The sequence below is a fragment of the Ornithodoros turicata genome, chromosome 1 (assembly GCF_037126465.1).
Source record: "Ornithodoros turicata isolate Travis chromosome 1, ASM3712646v1, whole genome shotgun sequence".
Classification (NCBI taxonomy): domain Eukaryota; kingdom Metazoa; phylum Arthropoda; class Arachnida; order Ixodida; family Argasidae; genus Ornithodoros; species Ornithodoros turicata.
Window position 1 is genome coordinate 24,863,137 of NC_088201.1, and position 11,760 is coordinate 24,874,896.

Consider the following 11,760-nt stretch of genomic DNA (forward strand, 5'->3'; position numbering starts at 1 on the left):
TATTGCACCACAAAATGTGCTTCAGCACGAACTCATGGTGTGCCCAACTTGACATACATCAAAGTCGGAAGAATCGTCATTGGCTAGTAGCTCCACTGTGATCTCCAATACTATGAGTTGTCACTGTTTTGTTACGTTTAAGAAATCTGGCTGTTTAGACAACTGCTCGACGACGACGACATAGTTATGTGTTACTGCTTTTACAGCGAACATTGACGGGTAAACAAGACCACCTCTGTCGAGTTCCTTTATGACGTCATAATGCTGCCCAGTGGGCGGAACTGTAATAGTCTTGTCCTCTATCATGGCATCTCTAACAGTTGTCACAGTTCAGATACTTCAAAGTCGAACCGGCTACATAAACAAGGAGTGGAATGATGTCTCGTATCCTTGATAAAGCATATGCAGCTACAACAACATTGCAGATGGGGCGAGGCCAGCTCCTCCGTGTTTGTAGACCTTCCGATTGCTCGAGTTTCGCACACTCTGCTTGGCAATCTGCAGTGACAATGGGCAGTGTGTTCTGCAGCCGTAACTTATTTTCTGCTTCGTAAACCTGTCTTACAGACACATGCTACTGGCAGCCGGCCAGTTGCCTGTATTTTCCGATGTGCTCCTCCAAGCTGTCAGTCTGGATCTTACCCAGAAGAACAAAGGAGAGCCGGAGCTTACTAAACAATATCTGGTGATCTCTGTCAATGCATGAGTTGTTTGGTATAGACCACCATGAGTCTCTTTGGTTAACACACCACTGTCAAGGCCATTGCTCTTCCAGTGATCCAACCAGTACAAGAACTTGTAAAGAAAATAATCCACCTTAGTATCGTCTGCAGATGGAAACACTGGTTCTTGAAATGGGTCTTGTAATCCTTTCCTTTTGTACGGAGTCTTCACATTCACGACTTTCCATCACATCACTACGATTTCAATGAAACTCGCAGTTCCTTCAAAGAGCCTCAAACTGTCTTTCATTCCGAGAGCACGCAGTGTCTGAGGAAGAGGTTCATTGAAAATCTACATAGCAAGGTTCATGTTCTGTCTTTCAATGTTGGACGGGCACAACCATTTTCTTGACAGACTGTAACCGTATCGTAACAGCTGAACAATTTCTAAACTATAAGCATCTGTAACGGTAGCAAAAGATGCAGAGAGCAGTCGGCAAAATTGTGTTCCGTCTACCTCGAACTCTGGAAAGTAAATGCACAATTGCTCATTCCTTTGGTTCAGCCAATTTATTTCGCATACATTTTAGTATGTGGACTAGATCGATCTCAAAAACACAGTGGCCTTGAAGGGTCAGACGGGTGTGGATACACAATCGCATGAGTTGGAGAGGACATGAAGTGAGCCATGGCCTTTCTGTTCACTGAATAGTGTTGCATGTGATTATGCAGTGAGTATGCAGGTTACCTTGTACCCAATCTCCTCCAGCCCGCAAATGACGTCTTTCAGCAACTTGTGCAAGTATCCAGCATCTGCTGAACAGGTACTATGTGAGGAACTTCCTTGAATTTGCATGGGAGGCTTTGCATCATGAAAACAAATGCGCTGCTGACTACGTCAGTGGAGTTAAGTGCCGCACCAGTAATGTTTCTACATTTGCATTCAAAATAAGCCTTGATGTGAATTTCGTCCACCATTAGAGTCAGAAACCGCTGACGGCCATCCAGTTCACTGATTCTCTTCGCCATGTATAGCTGAGAAACGTCGCACTTTGATGTTCCGTCTGAGGACTCATTCCAAACGATGAGCAGATTGACCTGGCAGTTATTGGGTGCGGAAGGACGATGTTGCCATAGCTGCGGATGTATTTGTAGGCATGATGAGATATTGTAAAAAGGATGCAGGAAAACACCATGGAATTCAACGGAGTAACGCCTGCGTTCTTTTGTCCTTGAGAGGAGCTTGACCGGTTTCATGAGAAACTGAACAGGCTGTGATGTGTCCTGTCCATTGACGTGGCACACAACTTGCTGAGCAAAGAACTAACCGTGTCGCAGATGTCTTCATCTGCAGCTGCAGAGTCCGAGTTCATCTTGTGGTTCCATGCCCCAACGTTTTCTAAGAAGTCCACGACGTCTATCTTGCTCTTTGCAACGTTTGGAACATATAAACTGGTTCCCAGTCTTGTGACCGCCGTTGCGACAAAGTGCAGAGTTACAGTGAGGTCAGCTTTCACTATAACCTGAGTATTTCCCACATAGTGCTTCGTCTTCAACAATGTGCAGTAAAAGGAGGCGTTCACCGCAGTCGATAGCATGCCAGAAAGCAGACAGCCGACTTCCCACACGTCCAGAAAGGTCTTTGAGGGACTTAAGTTTGTCTGCTGCTGCTGCTTCATTTCGAAACGTCTCAATGGACTCTCCAATACTTCTTTGGATTGCAGCAGCCTTAGATCCGCAGCATCCGCTTACAGCCTGGTCTTCTCTTCTGACATGTTGTGTGTACCCTGGGCAACCTGGGAACTTTGATGGCACAACTTGAGGATGAAGGCGAAGATCGGTCAGCGGTGCACTTATCATGCGCCCGGTAGCATCATCGACATACGTTGCCTCCTAACGATGTCGTCGTCCGTGAAATGGTTATCGTGGTTGGTCCGGTGGTTCGTCTTCATGGTGTTAGGTCTTGCGACAGTCGGTAGCTTGGTCGAGGGGCCCAGCACCCAGGCAGAACTCAGACGAGGCAAAAGTGAGTTGACAAGAACGGAATATATTTACATCGTGACAAGTGGAAGTGAAAAGCTCCAAAGAGGGTCAAAAGGGCCGCTTAAGTAGTCTCCGTCCGTGAGAAGGAGGTCACCAGCCGCGACGAGTTCCAGGGAGACGACCTTGATCTCTTTCCCCTTTTGGGTGAATGGGGAAGCTCGCTGACAGGAACATGGCTGACCAACGACGGGAGGGTGACAAACATGGCGTGGCAGCCTGGTCGTAACAATGGCCACGACCGCTGAAAGCACGCTCGTGATTGGCTACCGCCGTTGAGAATACGATCCTGATTGGCTGACTCTTAGCTGTTACGTCACGTCGACGAGTAAGCAGGATTTCTCTATCTAGGTGGTGTTGGCGGGTCCAGGAAGAAATGTCCCCGGAAGAAATGCCCCCGGAAAAATTGTTCCCGGAAAAAATGTCCCCTGGAAGAAATGTCCCCGGAAGAAATGTCCCCTGAGGAAAATTCACTTTTGGTACGCGTGGCCTGGTTGACTTCGGACGTCGACTTTTTACTAGGACGGTATGAATATTTGGATTTTTGAGCACCGAAGCGAGTAATCGTATATCATATTCCATTTCCTAATCAAATATGGAATTCAATGTTCGAATTCCAAATCGAATTGACGTTTCTTCTAAACCGAATATATTTGAATAGTCCCGAAGTTGCACACGTAAGGCCGGCTCATGGAGGGCATAGAACAGAGCGAGCGCTATACTTACGCATACGGCATACCGTACATGTTTATATTCCAATATATGCTGTATATGTATCCAATTACGGTTATTCGACGAGTCGCTTAATTTATTCGTATTGAATTCCGTTTTAAAATTACTATTCACACATAGCATTTCTTTGCCTAGGGAGTCGCTGCGGGTGACCAGGGTCAGTTTTGGTGAATTTACTTCGTTGTGTCTTGCAATAAAGGGGCCTGTACAGTCATGGGGCTCCCGAGACCCAACGCATGACACCGCTAGGCATATTGAAATACATTTTTGCCTGTGAATTTTGTTGCTTTCCCCCCGCATTTTATTTCCCTTTTTACACATCACCCAGCACGTCGTTCCGCGCACTTTTAAAAAAGAACTTGACATGCTCCTAGCCATTCCGAATGACTTCTTCTCTCCTGATTTGTTGAAACTGGGCGGCGTACGCCTTTCTGCGACACTTCACATTTGTGCGAATTAGCAGAGAAAATGTTTTTCCGTGTTAGCGCCGCGAAGCAACTCTTGCTGTACGCGGTGTACAGGCGTGGACAGCAGGGGGTTAGTATGCGTCCAGGACCGACTTCAGGGCTAGGTTTGCCGACATTCGTCAGGAAAGTCCGATGGAAAACCCAGGAAAAACCTCAGACAGCACAGCCGTACGGGGACTCGAACCCGCGCCGCATCCCAGTCTCGGCGTGAAGGCGATCATCCTAACCGCTACTCCACGCGAGCTGGTACAGAAAAATGTACGTCTCGCTTTTAATTCCCTCAAACCTGAAAGGATAGCTGTGTCATCAGGCCTAAAATCTACCGTATGGCGTAGTTGGTCTCTGGTAGGAGGATGAGGAGGAGGAGGAGTGTCGTTGGGAGGGACCCGAGAGGTCTGCCTGCCTGCCTAAAATCTACAGTCGCAAAATCCCGGCGTTCTGATTGCACACGAGTCAGTGTGACGTCATGCAGGATATACTTTTTAGTACAAGAAGAAAGAAACAAAATAAGAATATCCCAGCCAAGTATGCACGTTGTATCAACAAACGTGACAATTGATTGCAGTGTATTCTCTACGCGAAATCATAAGTGAAAGTGGCCCAAGCTTTCAAAGTATCAACACTTAATAAGTGGTTAGATATTTTCGTATTTATTTTGAATCCGAGGACTTCAAGGCCGGCAATATCGCAACCGGGGATTGCGCAAAAATTCCACGCGTACCAAAAGTGCATGTTTCTCAGGGGACATTGTTTCCGGGGACATTTTCTCCAGGGGACATTTCTTCCGGGAACATTTTTTCTGGGGACATTTCTTCCGGGGACATTTTTTCCGGGAACATTTTTTCCGGTTCCCGGTGTTGGCAATGCTCGCGCATCGATCTCGTGCACGGTGCACGAGCAGCGTGTTGCTCCTGACGTTGTGATGACGTCACCTCAGAGCGCTGAGGCCTTCTTTCATCTAGGAGCTGTTTGTCCTGCCCACGGCAACAAAGGAAAGCAGAGAAAGCTTTCTTCAGTTTCCTCAAAGACAGCGGCATCACAGACCGGTATTAACAGGCAGCCCCAAAGCATAGGACCCAGACTCGAAAGCAACCTGTGACACTTGTCACAGAGTGTCACACCTGCCACGTTCAAGAAATGGAGCTGCAGGTGCCAACTAAAAGAACCAAATAGCTCCAGACACCACACAGTTATGAAGAAGAGAAAGTTGGTTACAACAGTTGAAGCTTGATTAGATATCTATTTGTAAGTATAATTTATTCTACAAATAGCGAAGTAAGGTAAAGCCAGGGTGTCTGCCAACCTGGAAAACCGTGAACTGTCAGGGGATTGTCGGGGAAGTTACAGAAAAGCCGCTGAAGTTAAGGAGAATCGCAGAGAAGTGCCATGACGGTACGCAGCGAATCGCGACTACCCATCAGTGCGGTTGAGCGGCCAAGCTACAGCAACGTTGCTGCGAGTAACCAATACGACAAGCTAAATTAACCTTTAGCAAAACAACAACAACAAAAAGGGGGGAGAGAAGGGAAAAAGAGAGAAAGAGTCATAAATGAGGTACAGTATGAGGTCTCCCTGCTGCAGAAAAAAAAAAATCTCATAAACACTAAGGAGAAACATGTTTGTATTTTGTCTGTTTGAATTCAGTAATTGATCCGTTTGTTCGCTTGTAAGGAAAAAACAAATCCGTAAGCAGTAATTGATCCGTATTATTAGATTATTCAATAGATTATCTGGTTTATGAATGATCTGTATAAAACATATGGGAGCAGACACCAAGTTTCTTTTTGTTTTGGAGAGGAAATTCGCTTGAAATATAGTCAGTGACAACCTGGAAAAATCAGGGAATTTGAAGGCTGCAATTTGGTAGACACCTTGAAAGCGGTGTGACGCACGCGCGCGTGCATGCGCTTGGTACGCAGACAGCGCGCGGCAGAGGTACAGGCACTTGAACGCACTTCCGCGTCGAGCTCTGACGTCAGAAAAGCGACAGCCTCGGCCATTTGTATTGGTCCTCGCAAGCACGTGTCATGACCTCTCCCGCAACCGCCAACTGGCGGAGATGGCCGCCGTGATATCATAGCCGAATGAGTTTCAGTATTCGCGGTGCCGATTTTCTGCGCGCCTATTACTCCCTTGGGCATCACCATCATACCGCAACGGCCTATCACCTCATATACCAGTTATAGTCGTGACGATGCCTACAGCTGTGTGACCAACAACGGCAAGCCGCCTACGTCATCATCACCACCGCCTACCCTCTTGGCTGTGAACCGCGCAATTCAGGTTTACATCGATGCAAATAACAATATTTTACATTTTTGCGGCATAATTGGAGCGATACGTCACAAGCCTACGCCACAAGCCTACGTCACAAGCCCACGTCACATGCCTACGTTACAATCTTGGGTTGCGAATTGAATTGAAAGAATTTGCAGAGAAAGCCCGTATTCCACGTAGTGCATTGCTCCAGAGGGTTCGCACACCAATTTGAAACATAACTATTTCGGTTTTCGCATGACCTGCGAAGGAATTCGATGACCGAAAAGTCCATGCAAAGTAAAGTGAATTCAATATGCGCCGCCTGCGGAAATTAGCTACGCTGGTCTTCGTTGCTCGGGGAATATTGCATCCCAAGAGCAAAAAGGGAAGGAGAAATGAGAATGCAAAGTGGTTGCCTAAAGAAAGGTTTCGCTGGTCCTGATAACAACGATTGAGAGTTGCCAACTTGTAGGATTTTCCCTCTGTTTGTACAGACATTGAGTATTTTTTCAAGTTGTAGAGGTACCGCGAATCGTTTTGCGAGATGTCGGGACATTTTTATTTCATTTTGTTTTATTTTTTTCGGACCGAGAGAAGAATAAAACTCCGCGTTAGGGGATGGCGATGTCCCAAATGAGAACACCACAGCCCTTTTTCTACTCATATTATCTGCATTCCCGGAAAACACCTCTTTTCAACTCTGCATATAGGGTCCGGGTTGGGTTCTTTCTTTTTTTTTAAATCAGGGTTGTTTTCGCCTTTTCGTTCGCCATTTTAAAGCGGTCGTTTGAAAAGGCTACGAGAAAGCGCAAGTGTCCAATGAGACACGAAAGGGGGCTCAGTGCAACAGTCCTTTCCTACGGCGCAGTGTTTCCTTCTACATATAGTGTGGGAGAGACGCCATTAGTTTGGAGACAGCCCATTTGGAATTTTCCCTCGTATGTGTGCGCTAAACTTGTGTAACATATGTGGAAAAAGTAGATAAAATATTATATTGATACCTAAGTCAGGGTTATAATTAGCCCCCCCCCCCCCGTTCTCTTTCTTTTTTTTTTTTTACTCTGTCAGAATATTTAATCATTGCACAAAGTTTTCGCATTAGAAATACGAACGTAGTGCGCGTGCAAAACGCACAGTTGACGTCTCACACACTGGAAGTTCCATTTTCGTTTCTTTTTTCTGGTTTTTCAACTCACGAGCAGATCACGCCGTGACGAAGGACGAACATACGCCATAATTTATTTATTTAACTATAATGCCAGCCAACTGAGGTCGGCCAAGGCATGAATGTACATACAACAGCATACAACGTACAACAACATTTCACTAAGTCGTATATGTAGCATCTAATCTATCACAAAAAGACTGCGACGACTGGGCACATACAACACTGTTTGGAAGAGCATTCCATTCAGTAGCGGTGCGGTGAACGAAAGAATACTGATAACAATTCACCGTCGGTCGAAAAGTGTCTACATGCCGGCAATGGCGAATTCTGCTCTGTTGAGTGGAACTCAGCGAAAACAAATTTCGATAATCAATTTTCAATTCGCCAGCTAAAATCTGAAAAAAAAAAAAAACATCTTCAGTCTATGAAATTTCCGACGGTGTGCCAACGGCTCAATACTAACCTGTTTGTATAGAGCAGTAACAGATGATCGCATATCGTATGAGCCACAGATAAAGCGAAGGGCGAGCCTTTGCACGCGTTCCAACTTCGTAATATTGGACACTGTGTAAGGGTCCCAGACCACGTCAGCATACTCAAGGATAGGGCGGACGAGTGATTGGTACGCTGCTAATTTTGTCGTACGGGTACTGTGTCGCATGAAGCGTCTAAGGTACCAAGACGCTTACTTGCTCTTCTCGTGATGTAAACCACATGGTTATTCCAACGCAGGTCTGAAGATATTATAACTCCGAGATACTTGTAAGTATCGACAACACGGAGTGGCACATTATTTAGCGAATAGGAGTAAGAAAGGGGGCAGCGTTTGTGTGTAATTGTCATTTGAACACACTTAACCGGATTCAGATCCATCAGCCATTTATCACAAATCAAATAGAATAAAATCACAAATAGAAAACGTTTTCTCAAGTACCGAAATGTTCACCCATTGCTCGTAAGTATAATTTAACTTTAGCGCTTTTTTTTTTTTTTTTTTTTTTTGAAATGCAAGACGCATTCCACAAAGAGAGAGTGAAGTTAGACCAAGCGTGTGTCTGGTCGAATCCATCCGTCTGTCAGTGGCAGTCTCCTGATAAGCGTGCTCTCACTGCACCGGCGTAATGTACGCAGGAGAAACAACCAAGCAATATGTCTCTTTTCGACTGTCTTGGGAGCAGACGTAATGTTGCAGCGCTGTTGTAATGGAGTGCAACGGTAGTGGGGTGGACCTTTCCAGTTTTGCTTAGATACACCAAATCCCGCGGAACGCAGGTCTACTTCGAAGGAAAAAGGGACGAAGAATTTTGTGTCCTCTGATGTGCACAGGAACATTCGCCAATGCATTGGCCCTTCGGTCACGCAGTAAAAAAGTGGTCGTGGCGGCTACTTCTCCCCATTCATCATCCATGTCTGCTGTCCACAAACCAGTGACCCTAGGAATTTCTACAGCTAATAAAGAAAACGTATCGCAAGCTCTTCGGTACCGCAGCAATCCTGGCTGGCAGCATATCACAGTCACCAGCGGCTAGGCTTCCTCTTGCGTTTACGGTTATACTACTATTATTTTTCAAGTTTTTTTTCGGGTCCTCATTGAAGGAAGAAGTCACTCCACTGGGAGTTAGAAAGTTGCAGGAATGTTATTTTTAATTTCAGAAGGCGAAATAAGGTCAATTTCAGCGAAGGTTGCAGTTTGAGAAATATGCCTACACATCATGTCAATGGTGAATTCTTCATTACCCAGTCCAACTTCTAAAGCAGGGAATTCCATGGTGCGTGCGGAACACGCTGGATATCGCAAGGTAGCAACGGTGCTACCGACACCCTGAATCGTCCACCGCGAGCGGTGTAAGGTAAATGTTTCACGCGAGTGACTTCGTGTCGTCGTGTCTGTTTCACCGCCCTGTTGGAATACTGACAGTTTACCACAAATCGTTGTTTCTTTAGCGAGTTCATGATACCGCAACGTTCGCTCCTTACTTTGCATGCCTCGTGGATACATACTTTGAAATCACGTATTCCGAAAGTGAATCATTTATGCATGCGTGAGCCATGGTTGGCAAGAGGCTAAAAATATGATTTCTAACCGTCTCACCAAGAGCGCGCGTGCTACCATGGTTCCGACTCTGTTTATTTCTAGACACAAACGTAGCTCTTGGAAGCCCTGAAACTGTGCGTCCTCTTGCATATTGCGCTGAAAGCGTAAAAGGAGTGCACGCTACGCGCATATCTAGCGGAGTGAGCGACAGCCGTGAAAAACGCACCCATCTTATGTACTTCGCTTCCTCATTGCTCCCGTTTATACCGATTACTCGGCCAAAATCGACAGACTGAAGAGACCTGTTTATGTCCGTAAAATATACCTCTGAGAAAATGCTGCTCCACAGAGTGATAGTGTGTCAAAGCATTCGGATGTACTGCTTGGGACACGCTTGTTTGAAATCAGCACACTGTGGTTTATCCCATCTCAAATCTCCAGGTGTTGCAAGATCATTTATTTGAGGGTTTATTACAAGAGTAATAAACACGTGCAGCGTACGGTCTTTAAATACAATATTGGAACAACATTTCCGAGGGCAACAAAGGAAATATGGGCTGCAATCCCTGCAGAACTACCGACAGGCGTTTCCAGACAACCGTGTCGCAAGCAATACGTACCAGCGCAGCAGTCCTCCAGGGTGGTAATGCGGTCTTGCTGATCACTATCTTTCTCTGAGAAAAAAAGGAAGAAAAGGAGCAAATTGTAGAACAATTACAGCTGCTAGTCATCTAAATCGTAATTATTCCCATTCTAGTCCCCAGACTTCGAAATCCCCACCTCAGTACTGCAAATAGTCACTAAAATTCGCATACAGTGTCCGTGCATTTAGCTCCTGCAGGGAAAAACAGCTGTAGCAATTAATGCGGTCTCCAAAAGAACTGAAATCTCCCCCCCCCCCCCCCTGGCGGCGGCGGCGGCGGCGGAATTGTACCTGGTTCTCACAGATACAATGTATCCAGTTGTTCAAGATACTGTCAAGTGACATCCTGTGAACAGAAATAATTTATCTACGTTTTCTTGAGTCTTTGAGGAGTTCTCGACAGTTCTTCGAAAACGTTAACAATGATCGTATAGCATTACACGGCGCTCTTTCACTCTTCATGCGATGTAACTGGGCCAGTCCGATGACGACATGGTATGCGACCCAGTTCGACAGCCGTCCCTCGCGGCTAAGCTTTCTGTGACGCACATTGCGGCAGCTCTTCACTTGGTAAGCCATCAGGCTAGATATGGCGCCACGCGTTATAAAACTGTAGTTCATACGAAATGCTAATCTACAAAAGTCAAGCCATCGGCGACACGAAAAACATAGTCCTCGGGACTCCCGAAGACCGTCTTCACTCAAAGAAAAAGATACCAGTGCATTCAACTCTTTTGTTTGCGACATCTCTTCTTCCCGGAAGCGTAAAAGTCACACTGTGACCAGGTGCGTAACTTAACTCTTTAAGGATAAGTACTCTGGAAGTACGGTATTTTCTTTTTCGATCTGGTAACCATGTTAATAGTTTGGTGTTTCTTTTCTTTCTCTTTTTTTTGTCTTCTTCTTCTTCTTTTCAAGGCGCCGAGTTGAGAGTGTCATACCACGCTTGCGCCTTGGTTCCCGACTTGTACCACCAGCGGCATGGTTGAGTGGGTAAAAGCACCAGTTCGTTGGTAGTAGCCTCAAAGTCACGCTGTAGATTGGGAGGTGGTGGGTTCGAATCCTACCACCGGCTGTGCTGTCTGAGGTTTTCCCTGGGGTATCCGGCAGATTTTTCCAGATGGATCTCGCATAAGTCGGCAAGGGACGCATGCTTGCCCTTGTTTCCCACTACTTCGTTGCGTCCTCTGTCCTGGCCTGTACGCCCCTCACAGCCACAGCCGCTCCAAGACGCTACCACGGAACAACAATAAAAGAAATAAGAGGACTTCTACCGTGCTGTTAGAGTTTCTGCGATAGGCACACATGTTTCGTCAAGGAGTTCCTATGGTTCGGCACTCTCATTAAGAAATAGTTGTCTTCCGATGAGAGAAGCCTTTCAGCCGTTCGATGTCTTCCGCTCTGCCGTTTCCCACGAGATGGTTAATATACAGGGTGTTTTTTTTTTTAAATTATCATTTACAGAATTTTTATTTAAAAAAAAGCTATGAGAGCAGCATAGATGTCGTTTTTGCAGTTGAGTTCTACGGCCATGCGGACATCCTCTCGAAGAAAGTATGCGCCTACAATAGGGCTAATTACCTAAAATTCATTAATTAAATCTTTAGTCCGGGGATTTCGGGCAAAAACGAGATAGCAGCAGGAAAGACTGTCCCAGTTGAGAACCATTGCACGTTTAAAAAATCCTGAAACACGCACGCGCGTTAAGATATCCATCCCAGAATTTTGATATGCAAATGTGCCAAAACCGAAAC